We start from the raw sequence: 21,538 nt of genomic DNA, 5'->3' as shown, positions 1-21,538 counted from the left end.
GTTACATTCACACAAATTGCATAGAAATTTTAAAGATTATATGGTAGTTGCCGAGATGGTGTAGAGGCAGGGCAGCCGGCTTGGGACCCGATAGTCCCAGGTTCGATCCCCAGTCACTGCACATCACGTGGCGTCTCTGGGCAGCACGTCTAATTCCCAAAATGTCCCCCGGGCGCTTTCAATAGCTGCCCACTGCACCACCTGGTGGTGGATGGGTTAAATGCAGAGACTAATTTCGCCATTGTATGGAAACATACAGTGCTGACATTGTGATGACATTATTATTATTATTATTATTAGTTGTTAAAAGAAAGTGGTGTTTCACTTTAGTCTTTATATTTTTTGTAATATACCTTTTCAAATAATTCTTTAATTATTTCAAAATTATTGCTTTCTTTGAATCCTTGCTCAGCATAATTGTTTGTTTGTTGTTGTTGTTGTTTTTTGGTCTTTTTAAGCTACTTTTAGTTTTAACTAACATTCTGCTAACTTTAGCTAGAACTGTGTAATTTGTAGCTTTTCGTGATTGTCCTGCTACTTTTAGCTTCCCCTGCAATGTTTAGCTTAGCAAGGTAGCAAATTGCTACTTTTGGAAACATTTAGCTCCTTTAGGCGTCTAGTTAACCTTTTGCAGTGTTTTAGCGCTCAGCTAGCGTTATGCTATAGCTTTCGGTCATGATTTTAACACTTTTAGCTAGCCTATTGCCTATTTTAGCTGCTTCTTTTAGTTTTAACAACTCATCTTCTTCAGCAAGTTTCAGCCAAGTCAATGAGCTCTTTGCATTCACCTTGTATTTTCACAGAAAAAGCGCTAACTAGTTACACTTTTACTAACATATCAGACATAAGTTTTTATCGGTAATCCACCCTGAGTTATCTCAGGTGTGTTTTTAATCACAGCTGACCACGACGCAGAGTCACGTAGTGTGTGCCTGCTGTTTTATAGCCTCGGCAGCAGAATCAACAGATTTATAGAACATAAAAAGTTTATTTTTGTTTATCCAGCTGAAGGGCTGAAGTCACAAGTCAAGTCTTTTGCATCAACACCACAACATATTAGCTCACCTCCTCAGTCATCACACTAAGTCTGGATGGGAGTGTCTCGTGCAATCACGAATCTCACAAAAATAACCTCATATCCGTTCTAATCCACAGAAAGGTCCCCTTTCCAGGCTGGCATGGGCGTATGTGGCATTTAAGACTGCAGGGATATGATTAGATGACAGTTTTTACTGCCTGAAGGGTGTAGTGGAAACACTAAACTGAACAGAGAAGAGAAAATAAAAGACATTGATGCAAAGTTTTATTCCAGCCTTTCTCTTTTGTCCGGGTGTTTTGTTGCATTTGTCGTATCTTTTTCAAGCATATTATTGTTTACAGACAAAACAAACGTATTAAGAAGACAAGGAGTGGAAAATTTCTATACGATTGCATAAATATGGCGATAAACCTAAAGGAACACGTCTCATTTAAGAAATGAACGAATGGATAAGCGACTGATGATAATGAGTCTTAATAATAATGAAGACAAATCAATATATATTTTTTACACAAAGGCTGTCAGAAGAGAAAAGAAGAAAAACATCAAACCAAATCTGTCGGCGAAGATTTACATGGCTGCCATGAAGTGCTCACTCACACCTCTCGTCTGAAGTCCATGTTCATGTTTTTCTGTGTTGCGGAGGATGCTTTTAAGCAGCATTATTTCCGAGAACTTCAAAGCCTGCCAAAAGCACTCTCCTTTTGGAGTGTGCTGCAGCCTCAAAATGTACTTATATTTTCCAAATGGACAGGAAGAGGCCCTCGCTGGTATTGAGGTGATGCTAATGCAGAGTGGCGCTAGCTGTTTTTTTTTTTTTAAGAGTAACTCAGTTTATAGCACAGAAATACAGCCTGTATTAAAAAACCAGTAAAAGTCTTTTACAAGCGTGGGTTTACGTTCGCTTTAATTCTTCATTATTTTACACACTAGAAAACAAACAGATTTTTCATTTTGCTGTGTTCTTATGGAAATCTGGGTTTTATTATTAGGAGGAAAAAGAAGAAGAAGAAAAAAAACTAAAGCAATCAGAGCCAACAATGCCAACAAGTCCTCATGGACGCTTTTTACTATGTTCACTGTTACAGTCTAACTACCATAATTGTCTCAAAGACCTGAGTCAGAGTTTTTCCAGAAGCTGCGTCCAGGTATCATGATACTCTTTTGGTTTTATTATCGCTGAAAGGCGAAAGGATAATCTGTTTGTTTGTGTGTGTTTGTTTGTCCATAGAGTTGGCAACATATCTCAATAACCAGTACTGACGATAAATCTTTCAAAAAAGATTAGTACATCAACAACCGATTAACTTTTAGAGTCAACCCCGTTCAAGATGGCCACCATGGCAGAGCAACCTTAAAAGAAAACATAAACAATGGCTGCAATTCAGTCAATTCTCCAGATAGTGAGCTAAAATATAGCCTGATAGCAGCTTAGGCTCATCCACAGCACATACTCTAACCCCTAATTCAGGGGTCTGCAACCTTTACGATCAAAAGAGCCAATTCTGCCCCTTCGTGCACTAAATTACATTCAAGGACTCAAGGTTCTTTATTTGTCATACACACCACATGTGGTAGATGTGGTGGAATAAAATTGTGTACACAAGGTCCCTGTTACATCTAACAAAAGTGTTTTTAATGTAAAAGAAAAACAGTAATAAGATCTAAGATATGAACTAAGAAAAACATTAACTAAAAACAAGCACTAATAGCATAAAAACAATACGCAGAACAGCAGCACGAACATGAGTCTGAGTACGAATGAACACAGCAACATGAAACAGATCAGCAGCAACATGATGTGATTTTTTAGAGATTCATGAGTCTAACAGCCTCAGGGTAGAAGCTGTTCCTCAGTCTAGTGGTTCTACACTTAATGCTCCTTAACCTCCTGTCTGAGGGGAGCGGGACAAAAATTGTGTGTGCTGGGTGAGTGGGGTCCTTCATGATGCAGGTGGCCCTCTTCCTGCATGTGGAGGTGTAGATGTGTCCAGAGCAGCAAAACCTGCTACAATTGTCATTATCAACTGGTGGCTCATGGGCCACTTTAAGTTTGTTAGAGGGGGCTTTTCTGGCCAGTAGGTCTGAAACTATAAAACTAAAAACATCTAATTGTTAACATTTATTGATATTTTAACATTTTGAGACAAAATAAAAGACAGGATTTCACCTATCCATCCATTCATCCATTCATCGGGTTGCAGGGGGTCACTGGTGCCCATATCCAGGTTGCAAGTATCTCACTGAAGACTGGATTCTTGTAAAGAAATATATATAATTTTGCCTTTTTTTTAAATACTAAAACAATGAACTGTTCAGGTTTATGTGTTTGTTTTTTTTATTTTGGAGAAACTGAGTATCCTACTTTGAAGAAATAAAGCCCAAAGTTAAAGTGAGTATAATTTACTCTGTGTATTAGTACTAGTATCCACATATTTGTGAAGGAAATGACAGGCAAACTGATAAAACTATTCCTTTTTTATTGTGGGTAAAACGTCCTATAAATTCAGTTTTAAGTTAGTTTTGGTCAAAACTTGAAAGAGCCGCAATGGAGGGACCAAAGAGCCACATGTGGCTCCAGAGCCGCAGGTTGCAGACCCCTGCCCTAATTGATCACACAAGACAGTTTTTTTTATTATTATTTTGACATTAACTATTAAAGACAACTCAGCCTGGTCTGTTAGTAAAATATCTATAACCCACTGGATGGATTTTAATGAAACTCAGAAAGTAATAATTGAGTCAACATCTACAACTGATTAACTTTTGGACTCAACCATGGACACCACATAAGACTGATTTTAGCAAACACAAAAGGGACTTTAACTAAATTAATATTACACATATTAAGCTACAAATTTATTAAACTTAGCTCGGAGTCATCCCCAACACATAATCAAAGCGCTAACAGATCGTTAAAGGTTTACTGTGTGTGATTGTGCATACCCTTATTTTCAAAATGAATCCAAATCAACTATAACTTTGCCATTTCTCAGCATTAGGTGATCTTAAACTGTGAAGAAAGGCGTCAGGTGATATGCATTCCTTCAGGAAACGCCAGGCCTTTTTATTGATCCAGTTAACTTCTTGCAAGGCCACAAATTTCAGCTATGTCTGTTTTCTCAGCTGACGATGAGTCTCCTCGGAGAAATGGAGATTAGTTCCCCTGATATAAACCCTGCCCAAGTGTCAGAGCCTGTTGACTTTATTTAATATGTCCTCCAGACTTCTTTTTTTTTTTTTACAAGCGTTACGCAAATGAAATGGTTTCCATTATGTGTGAACCATACGTTTCTGCAGAGGCATGCAAAGGCAGTAGACAGCTGGAAGTAACTCGAGCCCCTTCGGTCACTTATCAGCCCTGGCATCCCTGCCATTTCCCATCGCCATCTTCAGGCCAGAAGAATCCAGCCTTTGTTTCTGTCTCTGTGGGCCCTGTGTTAACTCAGCAGCCCCGCGCTGATTGTTGCAGAGATATTAAAGAAAATGGTAGATTTGTCTTTGTCCAAATAACCCTGTCTTGTGACATCCAAGCTTTGTGTGCATGTGTGTGTGTTGGTGGGGGGGTCTACATGTAGAGAGCAGCTGCACCTGCCCTGTATATCAACATTGTCTGCAGCAGACACTCAGGATGAGAGGCAGCCTCCACACAGTCAGTCTGCTTATACTTTCATAACAACAATGGAGCTGCAGTTCTGTTCTTCTCAGCTCTACGGGCCCAGAGCCCGGTCTGCGCAGCCTTGAGATCATCCACCGACTGAGCCCTCCACGTATCAAACTTCCTCCCATCCCCTTGTTTTTCGTGGCTCTAGAGTTTCCTGGATGCCTTTTGACTGTCTGTTTTACACATAAAGACGGGATCCCCTGAGGGGTTGTTAGGAGGTTACAGGGGGGTAGTGACGGGGTCAGGGAGAACTGTCAGTCTATTTCCTCTCTCTGGCCTTGGGAAACTGCACCACAAGTCGTTTGCATACTTTTAGTGTTCTTGCTGGTTTTTGTCTTTGAGCGTCCACAGGAAAAGACAAACTTGTTCCCAGTCCAGAGGGGTTTCAGATGTTCTCATGGATTATTTATTATTATGGCCCACCGCTGAAATCTGAAGAAAGATGATAATGTTTACACTTGTGCCTACGTATATGTGTATGGTCAAGATGGCGGCCACAGCCAAATGGCATTCAAAGACACACATAGAATATTCAGTTTTACATAAATTTGTCAAAACTTTAGTGTAGTAATGGTTGAGAATGAGTGCTAACTCACTGGGTAAGACCTTTAACAGTTTGTCACTTGGAGTCAACTCTGTCTTTTATCTGAATATCTCAATAACCATTGGATGGATGTGAAGGAAACTCTCAGGAAACAAGCGGTACGTCCATGATGGATTTGAATAGTGCATGTTTGTAGTTCTTGAGATTGGTGTGTTTCTGGACTGGATTTTGACCTGGCAACCCAGTTTTCAATAGGGACCTTTAGGGACAACTGTGGCTGAGTGGTTAGAGCAGTTGTCCTCCAATGGGAGAGTTGGGGGTTTGATTCCACCAGCAGTCACATGTGGAAGTGTCCCTGGGCAAGACACTGAATCCCTCATTGCATTCAGTGTGTGTCCCATAGGTGTATGAATGTGATAAGGCACTGATTAATCTTTGTAGAGATCTAGTAGAGTGCTGAATGAATGGGTAAATGAGAACACAGATTCTAGTGTAAAGTGCTTTGAGTGTCTTGATAAGATAGAAAGGTGATATATAAGTACAGTCCATTTACCATTTATCAAAACACACGCCAAAAGTCAACATGTTGCTTATTTTTCAAGTTATCCAACTCACGAGGTATGCATATATGGCGGCAGACGTCTTGGATTTGGATGTGGCAACCCAGTTTTCAAAAGGAACCTTTCTTACACCTAGATGTAGCCGCACACCAAAATGCAAGTTATCATGTTCACAACATGAAGGGGCGGACAGACGGTATTTCCAGTCCCCCCCCCCTTGCTCCACGATGACGTTCAACAATCACTGAATTACAGCTGATTAACTCCAATCTATTTCAAGATGGCTGCCATAGACAACTCACCGTATAACAGTCAATTGAGCTAAAATTTGATGTGGTAGTAGCTGAGCTTTCTTCACAACAGTTACTCTGAGCGTGACAGCTCACATTAGACATTTTCTCTTAGACTAATCTGTTTGACAATCTATAGACTGACTGCAAATACAGCCAGAGTCTGGAAACATGATCTGTATGCTCCATAGTTTCTCTGCACAAACCTTCACTGGTGATTGAGTCATACAGCTGAAAAAGTAGAGGCGTGCGAGTGCAAGAGCTGCACATGGAGACGTGGTTGACACTCGTTTAAAGAAAACAAATCCAAAAGTTGATGACTCCTATGACGCTTTGGATTCAAGGCGTCCTGTAAATCCATTTTTATTTCATTAACTGTAAAACTGATCTATCTTTTAGGTGAAATCTGATAAAGCAAACTGCAAAAATATATATGAAATGAACGATCGACACGTTCATATATATTCCAGGAAAACTAGCAATAGATAAACTGAATTATTAATCAATAAGGGAAAACGTAGCTTCTGCGTCTTCCTCATCCAAGATTGATGCAAGGTCATGGCAGGTATGAGCGATGGCATTCAGGTAAAACAGTAAACTGACAGAAAGCTGCCAGACGGTCACGCGTGTTTACATTCTGACAGCGTGTACCGAGAATCGTCCAGATAATGTTGCTCAACGACATGTCTTACCTGCTGCACCACATTTCTTCCTCTGTTATCTCGAAGGGCATCGACACCTCGATTTCTGCAGCGCAGATGAGTTTAAACTCATCGGCGGCTGTTTAAAAAAAAGTGAAATAATGCTGTTGTAATTAAATAATACGTGTTATTCTGGAGTAGTGATGTTTGGGATTAAAATGGCCACGCCACTTAGGAGCTAAACAGGAGTTGAACCACTACACCTATGTTTTGTCACAATACAATCACTACGAAGTGACTGGGATTGTGCATGCCAACAAAAATAGGTCTTTACTGTTGCGCTTTGGCCCACCTCTGCATCTGTGCAGCTGCACGGTGGAAAACAAACAGCGCAGTGCAGCTGGGCTCCTCAAGACAGCAAATGGGGAATTTTAATCCCCCCTTTTTTTTGGCACCAGTCAGATTTATTTGGTCATAAAGAAAAGGAAAAGCCCCCCCCCCCCCCCCAACCATCTGAAAAGGATTGGGAAGTGCGAGTGCAAATTATGCCAGAGCTGCTGTTGCATGCTTAGAAACACAAGAGGTCAGGAAATGAATCTCTGACAGGTCAGAGTGCTCAAAACACCGAGGAGGCCAATTAACCGGGAGAGCGACACGTTAACGGAGATGCACTTCCTGTTGGGCTGTCGCACGTCAGGAACAGAGACAAGTCTTTATCTGTGACAGAATTCATAGCAGCACGTTTGTCACAATGAGGCTCTCGAACGTTACAGCCACGAGTCAGCAAATGTGTTTTATTTAGCCCTGCAGCGTGCGCCGGGAAAACAAACTATCCTGGAGATCCTCAAACCGCTTCCAGCTGTCACATCCTCGCGCCCGTCGAACTCCTAACCTGATCTGCAGGGGCACGGCGAGGTGAGGGCTGGGCCTCCAGCAGGATTCATAACATGTAACCTAAACTCAGAGAATTAGTTTCTGAATTGCCCATGGTTGAAAATAAAGACGTGCTGCAGCCTTTTGCCTCTTGTGTTACCTTTAACACTTTCTCGTCTTACGTTAGACTCTAGAAGTTTTTTAGTCAAACAACAGCCGGGCAAAGAAGAATTAAAAAAACATCCTGATGCGTGCTCAATAATCCAGGTAGAAAAATCTAACAAAGTTAAGTCAGGTGCTCTGGATGGATTAAAAAAAATAAAATAAAAAAACTTGTTGAAACATTGCGTATTTTTACCCAAAAGGCTTTGTCAATCTGAGGAGCTGCAAAAAAACTCATTCTTATTCCGTATTTTTCGTACTATAAGGTGCACCGGATTATAAGGCGCATTAAGCGAGACGAAAACATTTGGTCAGATTTTTGAGCGCCATGTACCACATAACATCGGTTCGAGGTCAATAAGCACAACCAGAATTAATACATAAGGCGCACTGGATTATAAGGCTCACTGTCGATTTTTGGGAAAATTAAAGGAATTTAATTGTGCCTTATAGTCAGATAAATACAGTAAATAACCCCCGATCAGCCAGTTTGCTGCTGACATCCAGAACTAGCTGTTCACGTGATAAAGGAGGATCATCAACCTAACGATTGATCGTTAGTGCTCTGGTGGCTGCTTGCTATTCACAGAGGGCTGAGTGATTCTAACAATAACAACATTGTAGAAGGGGACAACTGGACACAGAGGCCTCCGCCCGTGTTTAATGATGGAGGGGTTCTCTTCACAAAGATGGCTTCCTTCACTCCTCTCACAAAAAAAATGTTTCAACAAGTGTTTTATTTTATTTTGTATTTTTTAATCCGTCCAGAGGACCTGACTTAACTTTGTTAGAATAATAAAAAACACACAAATATGTCTAAGAAGGTTGCAATCAGCTGAAGTACTTCAATATTTCTGCTGCCGACTTTTTGCTCCATAACAATTTAGATTCAGCTTATAGAAAGTTAAAAAATCACTGATTAACAAAAAATACAAAATAACATTCCTCGAAGGAATGCGTGCTGCCCACTGGTCTTCATGTCATTTTTGTGGTGGCTAAAGTTGATTACTCGTGGCGACCATTTTGAATTGGGTTAACTTCAAAAGTTAATCAGTTGTAGATGTTCGACCAGTGATCACTTTCTGAAAGTCTCCTTAAATTCCATCCAGTGGATCTTGAGATATTTTGCTAACAGACAAAGTTGAATCAGAATAGTTATAGCAAAATTTTAAATAAAGATTTTGTGCAATCTGTTAGATCTTAAAACTCGTGTTGGGGCTCCGTCTCAGCTGCAACCAGACTAAATTCTAGCTCAGTATCCATAAAAATGACTGAGTTAGAGTCGTGTGTGTTTTTGAGGTCAGTTGGTTGTGGCAGCCATCTTGAATTGGGTTGACTGTCAAAGGTAAGGAGCTGTAGATGTACATGCAATGATTACTTTCTGAACGTTTTATTAAAAATCCATCTTGCAATTCATAAGGTATGTTTTGCTAACAGACATACACATGGGCAAAATCATTACCGCCTCTCTTCGCCTTTTGGCAGTGGGCGATAACGGTCCAACGCGGCTTTAAAGCACTTTTTTTTAAAGTGCACAGAGTTAGTAAAATCAGTTTGTCAGCATTTATCAGCATCCTTCATTCAAACAGGTAACTCATGATGACAGTTTGTGAATGAAATACAAATCATGTTTTTATTTAGTCTTAGTTGATATTTTTGACTTAATTATATTGTGTTAGAGTTTCATTCTAAAACACATTTAAAAGCTAAACGTCATATCTCTCTTTATCTAGTATCATGACCCAAAACAGCTGCTGCCTCTCAGATTTTGTCTTTTTCTTTTTCATGACATGCAAAAAGTTTAAAAGCATTTAAATGTTACAGAACGTTCTTAAAAAAACTTGCATTTTATGATGCAGAAACAAGCTGCCTTGTTGATGCAAACATGCAAAACTTGCCTGGTTTATTTCCTCTTTGCAAACACAAATCAGAGATGCATATCGTGAAGCGGCTTCGTAAATTGTTGTCGGGGATGTTTCTCTACTTAGCAAAGCTGGGTTTCAGTTCTGCGTCCAGCACGGTTGACATTATTTTTGCTGCTTTTGAAACTCGTCATATTTGGATGTCTAACAATTGAGTGTCTAAGCAACACGTTAAGTATTTTTAATTTGGAGAATGAGGCAAACGTGAAGAGGGACGGCCTTGTTGTTGCAGCTCAGAAGCAGCTGAAGCAGAAGAAAAAGGTGCAACACAACAATCTTTTATATTTTAACTCAAAGTTCCAGTTGTCAGCGTATTAAATATACCGTAATTTTTGGACTATTGAGCGCACCTGAATATAAGCCGCGCCGGCTAAATTTAAAAATAAAATAAAAATTTTACATAAATAGGCCGCACTTGTCTATAAGCCGCTGGGGTTCATGTTGTAAAATAAGATATTTACATATGATTTTTTAAAAACTTTTAATTAAATACGTACTGGTAACACACAAATACAGCTTTTTTTTTCTGAACAGTGTCTGTGACACGGCAGATTAAAAAAATACAGTAGTCTACCAGGAAGTCATTGATCGCTCAAGAGAGATGTGCATGTGAGGGTGTGATGAAGCTAAATGTTTTGGTGGCATGAAGCTCGTTAGCCCATCAAAAAACAAAAAATCCATAAATTAGCTGCAGCATTTTATAAACCGTGGTGTTCAAAGCGTGTGAAAAAAAGTAGCAGCTTATAGTCCAGAAATTACGGTAAATGTGAACCTCTGGGGAATCTTTCTTCTCATTCAGTACACACAGGCACGGACTGCAGGTCTCAAAACTATCAAATTAATTTTTTTTTTATCAAATTACGCCTCAAAACCTTTAGTGAACAAATGTCACATGAATGAACCGTGCTTCACAAGGACTGCTTCTTTAGCAGAGGACACGAGGAGTCTCTGGTGAACAAGCTCGAGCTGGTTTGGATTGATCAGGATTCTTTTGTGACGATACATGAAAAGATCACAACAAAAAGGGATGTTGTGCATGTCGCTTTTACATTTCAGCTCATATGAGATTTAAAATATTGTAATAAAGAGATCAGTCATCGCTTTCCTGTAAGTTTTTGCACAAGTGTAATTTTTGCTGCTTGTTGGATATTCATAAAGCATGACTGAGGACAAGAGGCCGGATGTTCAGGATGGAAAAAGATAAACTCGTGATCATTTAGATTTTAAATAAAAGGCGCTGTGAAAAGTGATTATTCTGTAGGTTTTTTTTATGGGAGTGTGCATGTGTGTGTGTAAGGAGAGGGGAGGTGGTGTGTTGGGGGGGGGGGGGGGGGTAATTCTTTATCGAGCCTCACTATCCAACCTCTTACCTCCCCTTTTTTGGGCTTTTAGGAGCATCCTGTGACCTGTGACCTCGCGGACAATAGAAGCCAGGACGTTTCCCAGTGAGCGGCGATGGAGCCAACAACAGGAACACGAAGGGTGCTCCTCGGAAACAAACTGTTTATTGTGCAGCAGGATGGACAGCCCCCCCACCTCCAGCACCCCCCACATGCCCCAGACACTTACTTTCTCACACAGACTCACGGAGAGGAGCTACGCACCTCTGCACGGTAAAAGCAACAGGTGGCAGATTTGAAGACCGAAGCACATTACTTCAGCAGATACGCTCACGTGTCCTGAAGAGAAGGGCGTGCATGTGTGAGCAACAGAACACAGAGAACATAAAGGTTTAAATTAAGAAATGTTATTGTTTGTAGGAAAGGTATTTTGAATTTGATACGAGCAGCACATCTCAGAAAGGTTGAGACGGGCAACAAAAGGCTGTAAAAGTAAGTGGTTTGAATAAGAAACAGCTGGAGGAGCAGTTTCAACTAATTATGTTGTTTGGCAACAGGTCAGTCAGAGGAGTGGGTGTCAAACAAGCATTTTAGAGAGGCCTCAGATTTAAAGATGGGCAGAGGTTAATCAGGCTGCACAAATAATATGTCTAAAGTCAGTGGATTCATTTCAGAATGCTGTTCCTCAATAGAAAATAGGAAGACTTTTAATATCCCATCTACAGTTCATAAGATGATAAGAACTCTGTTAAGAATCTGGAGAAATGTTTATGTGTAAAGGACAAGACTGAAAGTCAGTATACTGAAGGTTTGTGATCTTCAGGCCCTCCAGCCTGATTCTGTTCTGGACATCTCTGCACAGGCTCAGAAACACTTCTACAAATCACAGTTCACCCATAAAGGTCGGTTAAAGCTCTATCAATCCAATCTGAAGCCATTATGAACACTATCCAGAAATGCTGCCATCTCCTCTGAGCCAAAGCTCCGTGAAAATGAACTGAGGCAAAGTGAACAACTTTTCTGTGGTCAGATGAGTCAAATTTTGAAAATCTTTTTGGGAACCATGACTTGAATGAACATGAACCATGAGCATGCATCTCTGTCATCAGCATCCTCAAAACAAAGATGGCATCCGTGGCGCTCTTTCTAAACAGGAAACCATACTGCTGCTCACAAATTGTCATGTTTCAGAAATCTATTTCAGAAACCATAAACACCGTGACCTACATAATTAAGAGAAGAGGAACAATACAAGCTGTTATTAGCACACAGCTCAAGAGCCTGCCTCTCTGATGGTATGGGGGTGCATACCAAGTGCAGCTAACACATAAGGAAAAGGCACCATCAATGCAGAAAAGTGTATACAGGTTTTAGAAAACCATGACCTCCCATCCAGATGCATCTTTTTCTGCAGTTTGGTTTACTTACAATTACACAACATTCCACCTTTGGGGTTGTATAAAAAATGACAAGGATTTACACCTTTCACCTACATCCTGAGAGGCTGCAGTTAAACATATTATTGTCATCATCCATCAATAATCTGTACTCTTTTTGTCCCAGCTCACTGCCTGTAGACTCGTTCATGCTGCTCCAGCCGTAGTGTTCTCCTGCTTTTCTATGATAGTTCAAGCTGCAGATAAAATAAAAAATTCACATTTGATCAAACTTTGTGTTTCGAAAAGCCATTTTGGTCATGCTGCCACTGTCTGTTTCAGAGGAAATCCCTCCTTTGTCTCTCAAGGAAGCTCAGCAAACTGGGATAACCTGAATTTATCATCAGAGCTCAAGCAGCTGGAAAACATTTGATCAGGGGGAGTCACCACTAAACGCATTAGTCAACACTCCACATTAGTTATAACCTATGCACGCTGGAGATTGCAAAAGCAGAGCAGCTCAACTGTTTCCAGAGCTGTCAATCACTCTGACAGAAGTGTGGTGCAACGCAGAGACACAGAGGGCTCTGGGGGATAGCTCTGTGAGTGCTCAACCCCAAAGGATTATGGGTTCTTTATGACTATGTGTGGTTTTGTCTGTGCTCCATATGATGAGGAGGTATCACATGGGACGGGTGCAGGGACTGGATCTTTTTACGCTCGCTGACGAGGCATTAAATAAAGATGATCACTTAAGAACAAAACGCAAAGAATCCTGAACACATTTTAAGACAAAGCGTCCTTGAAGGAATGCACGTTGCCCACCGCCAGAGTTTCACACTAACCATCATCTTTTGTTGAGAAATGACAGCGTTCTAGTCGTTTTGAGAAAGGTCGTGCCCTTTATGCTCGCTGAGTGTTGTGAAAGACTCCCAGCTAATACCACATCAAATGCTTGCTCAGTAGCCGTAAAACTTAAAGTTATAGACATCTTTGTGTTGATTAAAGTCATTTAGGTGTGGCATCCATCTGGAATTCAATTATCAAGTGTAGATGTATATCCACTGATTACTTACTGAAAGTTTTGTTCAAATCCATCAAGTGGCTCAAGAGATATTTTGCTAACAGACACACAGAGTTGACCCAAATAGTTAATGGCAAATTTTTAAACAATGCTCTTGTGTAAATGTTAAAGCTCAGAATATGTGTTGGGCTTTGATCTTTGCAATTATCACACCAAATTTTAGGTAAATATCTCTAAAACTGACCGAGTTATAGCCATCTTTGTATTTTCATGGTCAACTGGTCCTGAGTAGGCCTGTCACGATAACAAATTTTGCTGGGCGATTAATTGGCTCAGAAATTATTGCGATAAACAATAATATTGTTTGAAATTTGACAATAATTAGTAATTGTCAAATTGAAGAAGAAATGTTGGTTATTTTTGTGTGTAGTACCTTTTTTACACCACTGGATGGCAGTATAAGACAGTTTGAACCAAAGGATGGATAGTGAGGGAGCGAGCAGCGTGTCTCTTTAAGAACAATGGGAGGGAGGCCCCTTGACGTGACATGAGCTGTCTCTCGTTTCTATTTTTCCATTTTCAAAATGGCGGACGCTCGCTGTGGTTTGAGCTCTTTAGCATAGCATTTGTCACACAAAGCTTTTAATTTAAAAAAATCAGTAAACAAGTTCTCAGCTTCTTTTTGCAGAGAAAAACAACTTTTTACATGAAGGCACGGGTTTCAACCGTGAATTTTGGAGCTTCGACAAGATGGAGGTTTATTCCCGAGGTCGGCCTGTTAGCTTAGCTCGTAGCTTAGCTTCTCAGCTTAGCTGCTTTTAACGATCCAAAAACACGGTTTTGGATCGTTAAAATGGATTTTAAAGAGAAGAGAAAGGGAGGGGTCAGTGAAGAGCACCGGAGTTGAGCCTTTTGTCATCCAGTGTCTTCAGTAGAAAGAAAGACACGAAGAAACGATAAAGAAGATAAAAGAAAATGAGGTCGATAATTTTCATTTATCGTGCGATTAATTGATTTATTGTTAACTGCGACAGGCCTAGTCATGAGATATTTTGGTAACATGCAGACAAATACACTCGTGCACACACACATACGCGCAGGCGTAGACATTAATGTCGATCTTTCAATAATGAATCCATAAATGTGTTTGCTGAAACTCACTGTGAGGAACAAAAATCATGATTATTACTTCTGTTATTCTGGTCTCCTCATGAATAAAACTTGAACGTAGAAAAGTTTGACGTTTTTCTTCCTTTATAGACGTCTCCAAAAAAATTCAGTTAATTTTGTTTCTCCATCACGATGCAAAATATCAAACCCTACTTTGGCTGCTTAAGTTGTACGAAAACATTACGCAGTGAGTAATATTACATAATGTGGTATTAACTCAATGGAAGAAGTGTTTTTATGTGTAAGGACCCCTCCTTGTTAATGAGAAACCCCATAAAATAAACCCTACATGCTTGTTAACGTCATTTAATAAGCACATCCTTAAATCTATAAATGTTTACTTGATTGCATCATATGAACCCTGGGTGCCAAATAACAAGCGAAAAACCAAAACAAGAACATTTAGTTAAGTCTTGATAACATTTAAATTTCACTTTTGATTATTGATCCTTCCTTTAAAGCTAAGCAGAGATAAAGATTTAAGGAAGAATTCAGAGAGTTTTCCAGGTCAAAGGCCACCTTAACACTGACAAGCAAAATCAAATCACAACTAAGGAAATGAGCCATGAACCTCTGATTGCTCCATACATAATGACCCTTTTTCCAGTTGCTCGGCTCAAGAATTATTTGATTGTGCGGAGTGCTGACTTCACTGCAAACATAAGGACTGCTTGCACATATTGCCTGTGTGTATAATCAAATCAAGACCACTGACACAAGAAGTGAACAAATATCTCTTCGTATGCAGGAACAATGGATCTTTGTTCCATAAGAGAGCCCTCAGAAAGCTCAACAGACTGACCGAAGGTAGGACACCTCTGGGGACTAGGAGCCCAGCATGTGCTCAGCATTAATTGGCTGCGCTTTTATTGGATAATTTAGACATTAACGAGACTCATTTAGGTTCATTTTGAAAATGACAGTAAGCATATGTGCTTTGTCATGGCAACCATGGGGAAGAAAAAAAAAAAGTGGCAGAAAGGAGGGAATTTGTCTCAGCAAGAGCTGCGCCGGTGAGTAGAGCGCTCTCTCACACGGTTTAACTTTCATGTGACCAAAAAGACAGATCACGAGAGCCTGCTGAGTCTGTAGTTTGGAATAATAGGACTACAGGCTAAATTCTTCAGGGGACAGGTTAAGCTCCCGCCCTCGCCTGTATTATCATCCCACCTCTGTCACGTTCACACCTAGAGACGTACAGAACTTTAGACACTAGCCTGTAACTAAAAACTCATCTTCTGGTTGTAGATGGGAAATTCCCCGTCCGTATAAGAAACAAACAAAAAAAAAATGTTTGTGCAAAACATCACAAGCTGTGAAATCCCTACTTTGGCTGCCAGTTTACACAGCAGAAAGCAAAGAGGCTTGAGATTAAAGAGGAAACTACAGTAGGACGACCCGCTGCCAGAGGCCTTGTGAACCGAGACTTAAACACAACAAAGTGTGGGCTTGACCGTGTCCAAAAACCACATGTTGATAAATGGCCTCTCCAAGTAGACAAACTGCGAAAACAAGGCCCCTGCTGCACAAGACGCAAACTGCTACCTCTGCTGCTCCGGCAGAATCTGATTACTGGCGAGCCCTGAGGACAGGCAGGTCATTGAGAGCACGGAGATGAGCAAACAATAAGATATTATCTGAAGGAATCTTCAGTTTTCCAAAGGAAAATGGTCCCTCTCAGTGTCACATTGACGATAGGATTGTCAACCTGACACTGAATCAGCCATTTAAGAAGAATGAACACTACGACCCATTCATGGATACTCACTAAAATAATGAGAGGTCTTTTTTCACCCTTGTTTAGGACATATAAAGGGACGCTCATGCTGCTTCGAGAAACAAGGCTGTGCAGAAACCGGAGCATGCAGCTGACTCAGATGAATATGGCTTTACAGTGATTGGGTGTTGAATGAACAATTACAAAGACTTTTCCCCTTCTCTATTCTTTATGAGCATGTAAATAATACACGTGTTGGGCTCATTGTATACTGATCTATTGTCATGCATGTCTGAAAAACATAATTCAGAAGCAAAGCTTTATATGAGATAAGTGGGTCTTAGCATGCAATGCTTGGTTAAAAAAATAAATAAGATCAAGCTAAAACATGTTCTTTAGTTAATGCTTTTAATAATCTAACAATCTATTTAAATTGATTTTGTCTAAATTTGTTCCTTTCAAACAGCGACATCTTGTGGACAACTGGCGTAATTTAACGTGTTTAAAATGGTTGTAATTTACAGTCAATAAACAAACACTTAGTTTATGATAATTAAGTTTTTTTTTAATGGCAATCATTATTACTGGTAATGTATCAAAAATTGTTAAATAAAACATAAAATCAAGAATTATTTATTGTGATTAACATATTATGAAAGATATATTATGAAAGATGCACATCTAAATAGGTTTTTAATTGTATATTTGTGTTGTTTGAGTTTGTGACGTGTTTAAAATGGTTTGTTCGAACAAATTTAACACTTTTGTCATGCCAACAGACTGAAACGAAGCAAGTTTTAGTTCCAGATCATTAACTTTGAGATTTGGTGTGAAAATAGTTTCATCATCCAGGAAACAGTAGGATGATTATTTGTAAAAGCAATATTAGTGATGAAAATAAATGTTAGGGGCAACATTCTGCCCGGGGACCTATTTTATGACGTGTTTTCTGCACCTTTTATAGCATGGTTTAAAGGAGGCGTAAAGCTGAACTGCTGCCTGTGGTCCAGTTTGAATCACCTTCACTGAAAGTATATTGATGTATAAATAAGTCCTGAGCTTGTCAACAACAGAAATCAAGCACGAGTACCAAACTATTACGCTTTAACAACTTCTGTGCATCAACTTTTCTCCTTATATAAAAACAAGTGTAGCAAGAAGAGATAATGCTGCACCGTTAACTTGTGTTTTGCTGTGACCTTCACTAAAAATCTTAATGTTTTGAAATGAAATGTCTCAATATTCATCCATCCATTATATTTGCCTGCTTCTTTCTTTTTGGGTCACTGGTGCCCATGTCCAGCAATCACTGTGCGAGAGGCGGGGGACACCTGGACAGGTCTCCAGTCCATCACAGGAACACATGGAGACAAACAACCATTCACTCTCTCACTCACACCTAGAGACAATTTCATATGAATTTGTTTGAGGCGGTGGGATATTTTGGATATTGAGGATATTTTGAACCACTTTGGCCATGACGGCCTCATACGAGTCGTTGGGGGAGAGGGCGGACTCCAGAAACCATCAGAGCACCATCAAACTGGTTGACCCACTATGTGAAGGTGCTAGTTTGTTGTGGCTCCTCGGACCAATGAAGTCTTTTGGATGAAAGATGAAACGTTTCAACAAAAAGAAACCGTCCATAAAACCTGACTTAACTTTGTTAGATTTTTTTTCCAGATTACATGATTTAACCTTTTTGTTGTTATCTACCCGGATGATTGAGGCAACTTACCGTATATTATTAATAAGTTACTTTACAGCTAGGATGCATGTGGTCATGTCATGTAGCCTCATCATGGGATTTTGTTGATAATAACCAGATTTTGTTCAAATTTTATTTTATTCTTTAAAACTTAAAAAAACAAGTTATATTTAACAGTCAGTTGTGCTATATGATAATTAAGCATTTAATAATTATATTCATTAGTGTATTTACAAGCAGATATCAAAACAAGAGAAATACCTGTTAATAATGTTATAAAGTATTGGACAAAAATATTCTCAGTTTACTAATGTAACATAAGGAAAAAGAAATTTTGATCATTTTATTAATTTTTATTGCTTCTTTAAAACAAAATATAAATAAATAAACTATATGCTTCCCTACAAGGATTTTTGAACAGTATTTGAACAAGCTGCCAGTCAAAAGATATAAATATTGGAATGGTTTATTACACATAATAATTATTTAAGGCTCATTTTAAACAATACCTAAAGGAACATAAAAACAATGTTCATTATTAAGCTTTACGTATCTGCTTTAATTTATGGTAGTGACACTGAACAAAAAGATAAACGTAGCATTTTTGCTTTTGCTCCCGTTTTTCATGAGCTAAACTCAAATATCTAAGACTTTTTATTTGTACACAAAAGGCCTTTTTCCCTCAAGTATTGTTCACAAATTTGTGCAAATCTGTATTATTGAGCCCTTCTCCTTTGTTGAGATAATGCACCTCACAGGTGGACCACATGATTATTGCACAGGTGTGCCTTAGGCTGACCACAATAAAAGGCCACTCTAAAGTGTGCACTTTTATCACACATCATGATGTTGTTAGTTTTGAGGGAGCAGCAGTTAGCATGTTGACTGCAGGAATGTCCACCAGAGATTTTGTCCGTGAATTGAATGTTCATTTCTCTACCATAAGCTGTCTCTAAAGGCATTTCATAGAATTTGGTAGTACATACAACTGGCTCCACAACCACAGACCACACCAGCCCAGGACCGCCACATCCAGCATCTTCATCTCCAAGATTGTTTGAGACCAGCCACCCGGACAGCTGCTGCAACTGTCGATTTGCATAATCAAGCCAACAACCACCAACCAAACTGAACCACTGGTTCTGCACCAATTGTCAGAAACTGTCTCAGGGAAGCTCATCTGCATGCTCGTCGTCCACACTGGGGTCTCCACCTGACTGCAGTTCGTCTTCACAACAGACTTGAGTGGGAAAATGCTCACATTCAATGGTGTATGGCACGTTGGAGAGGTGTTCTCTTCATGGGTGAATCCTGGTTTCCACCGTACAGGACAGATGGCAGACTGCTTGTATGATGTCATGTGGGTGAGTGGTTTACCGATGTCAATGTTGTGAATTGAATAGCCCATGGTGGCAGTGGGGTTATAGTATAGGCAGACAGATGTTATGGACAGTGAACACTGGTGCAGTTTATTGATGAGATTTTGAATGTACAGAGATATCGTGACGTCATCCTGAGGTCCAATGTTGTGCCATTCATCTACAACCATCACTTCATGTTGCAACATGATAATGCATGGCCCCATGTTGCAAGGATCTGTACACAATTCCTGGAAACTGAAAGGATCCCAGTTCTTCCATGGCCAGCATACTCACCGTACATATCACCCAATGAGCATGTTTGGGATGCTCTGGATCAGCAGCATATACAACAGTGTATCCCAGTTCCTGAAAATATCCAGCAACTTCACACAGCCATTGAAGACGAGTGGGCCCACATCCCACAGGCCACAATCAATAACCTGATCCAGTCTATGCAAAGGAGATGTGTTGCACTGTGTGAGGCAAACGGTGGTTCCACCAGATACTGACTGGTTTTCTAATTCCCCTGGACTCTCCCAATAAATTTTCAAACCATTTCAGTTTAATTACAAAGTATATAGCGCCAAGTCACAACAGAAGTCATCTCAGGGCACTGAACAGAAACATTCATATATAAAAATAAGTTACAGTTAGGCCTGTCACGATAACAAATTTTGTTGGGCGATTAATTGTCTCAGAAATTATTGTGATAAATGATAATATTGTTTGAAATGTGAAAGTAATTAGTAATGTCAAATTGAAGAATTTTTTTAAAATTTGTTTTGCATGTAGTACCTTTTATCGACCACCGGATGGAAGTATAAGACTGTTTGAACCATAGGATGGATAGTGAGGGAGCAAGCATCGTGTCTCTTTAAGAAAAAATGGGAGGGAGGCCCCTTAACGTGACATGGGCTTTCTCTCTTCGGTTCTCAAAATGACGGACACTCGGTGTGGTTTGAGCTCTTTAGCATAGCATTTTTCACACAAAGCTTTCAATCAAAAATCGGTTAACAAGTTCCCAGCTTCTTTTTGCAGAGAAACTTTTTACGTGAAGGCACGGGTTTCAACTGTGAATTATGGAGCTTCAACAAGACAGAGGTCAGCCTGTTAGCTTAGCTCATAGCTTAGTTTCTCAGTTTAGCTGCTTTGAAAGATCCAAAAACGTGATTTTTGGATCGTTACAATGGATTTTAAAGAGAAAGGGAGGGGTCAGTGAAGAGCACCGGAGTTGAGCGTTTTGTCATCCATTGTCTTCAGTACAAAGAGAGAGACAAGAAGAAACGATAAAGCCGATAAATGAAAATGAGGTTGATAGTTTTCATTTATCATGCGATTAATTTATTGTTTATTGTGACAGCCCCAGTTACAATACGCCATAAAACTGCCCATTTTAGAGTGGCCTTTTGTTGTGGCCAGCCTAAGGCACACCTGTGCAATAATCAGCATCTTGATTTTTTTATTTGAAAAAAAATAAATCTGTATGCTTTTTTAAAACTGTCTATTGTTGTCGCTGTTGTCTATTGTTGTCATCATTCTTTGAAATCAGGTCTCTTGTAAATGAGTCCTCGCGGCTCAATGGGATTAACCTGTCTTTAAAGGTTGAATGAATATGCCACACCTGTGAGGTGGATTATATCCACAAAGAAGAATTTCTCACTAACACAAATTCACACAAATTTGTGAACAATATTTGAGAGAAAAATGCCTTTTGTGTACAAAGAGTCATATTTTTGAGTTCAGCTCATGAAAAATGGGAGCAAAAACAAGTGATCTGTTTACATTTTTGTTCAGTATTATTTTAATGCATAGACTTATTTTAAGTGTTATACCTTCAGCTTTTTCATTCATTCAACCTTAATCCCACTGAGCCTCGGGGACTCATTTACAAGAGAGACCTGATTTCTTTAACAAAGAGTGATGACAACAGTGCCAGTGGATAACAACGACATGAGCAGACAATCATAAAAGAGGCATATAAATTTATTTATTATTACAAATTAAAATAAAATGGCAACCAAAAGGACAGTCAAAAAAATAAAGTAGCGGAAAAAAACTCCTAGATTATAAGGTGGAGTAGAAAACAAACAACAACTTTGTATTGGGGGAGTGGTGGCGCAGAGGTTAGAAGATGGGCTTGTGATCAG

This window comes from Nematolebias whitei, chromosome 8, assembly GCF_014905685.2.
Source record: "Nematolebias whitei isolate Nwh7 chromosome 8, NemWhi1, whole genome shotgun sequence".
NCBI classification, from domain to species: Eukaryota; Metazoa; Chordata; class Actinopteri; order Cyprinodontiformes; family Rivulidae; genus Nematolebias; species Nematolebias whitei.
The sequence above is the reverse complement of the archived record's forward strand: the minus strand, read 5'-3'. Positions refer to the sequence as shown.